This window comes from Penaeus chinensis, chromosome 35 (genome assembly GCF_019202785.1).
Source record: "Penaeus chinensis breed Huanghai No. 1 chromosome 35, ASM1920278v2, whole genome shotgun sequence".
Lineage (NCBI taxonomy): Eukaryota > Metazoa > Arthropoda > Malacostraca > Decapoda > Penaeidae > Penaeus > Penaeus chinensis.
The window spans coordinates 27578822-27579837 of NC_061853.1; positions in this window are offsets into that span (position 1 = coordinate 27578822).

Here is a 1016-nt window from a genome sequence, read left to right on the forward strand (position 1 = left end):
GTCTCTCCTCTTCATCTTACGCATGTGCCCTTTTATGCGGCGGTTCCCTTCGAGGGCGGATGTTTATTCCTGTTCGAAAATAGAAAGCCAGGTAGCACCTGCGTCCTGTCCAAGGAGAAAGGCAGCTGCTTGGACGGAGGTGTGAAGTGTACCATCCGGTCTTGCTACGTATTGTTGACATAGCTATATCTATCTAGCTATCTACCTATATACATATATATGTATATAGATAGATAGATAGATATGTGTGTGTATATATTAATGTATATATATAATATATATGCATATATATATATATATATATATATATATATATATATGTATATGTATATATACACACACAAATATACATATATATAGAGGGAGTAGGGAGAACCGAACCTCCACCCTTTCACTGACTACTGGTAAGAAGGGCCACGGCTGTTCTGCAAGAAGAACCATCCGTAATATGATGCTAATGGTGGTTAGGATGACAGTGGCTAATGGTGGTTAGGATGACAGTGGAAGAACAAATAAATTTTAGTCTCCACGTTAATATAAAATCTCTATAACAGAGGTTCTTACACATTTGTCAAACAAGGTTACTCTGGTAGTTAGTCCTTTCCTCCAACTCTTTTCTCATATCTTCAACCAAATAATAATAATAAAAAAAAGAAATAAAAGAAAAAAAATGAAGAAATTTTGAATTTTACCCTGCTCATTGCACAAAGGAATCTGTATGAGCAACACCCCTATACTACAAACAGCAACAATAAAATCAAAGATTCCTTCCCTCCACACTGGAAAATGATTCACTCCCCACCATGTGTAGAGAATTCTAAACACAAAGGAATACAGTGCTCACCTTTGTATATTATCTACTCTGTGCCATAAACTTGTTTTTTTTTCCACGAGTAAATAAATATTCTCCTTGACAAGGAAGTAGTAGTAAAGACTAAAACATACAAGCGTTTACCACCATTCTAGTACCACTACATACACAAACTGCGGAGTCTTTGAATATACATAAAGCAATC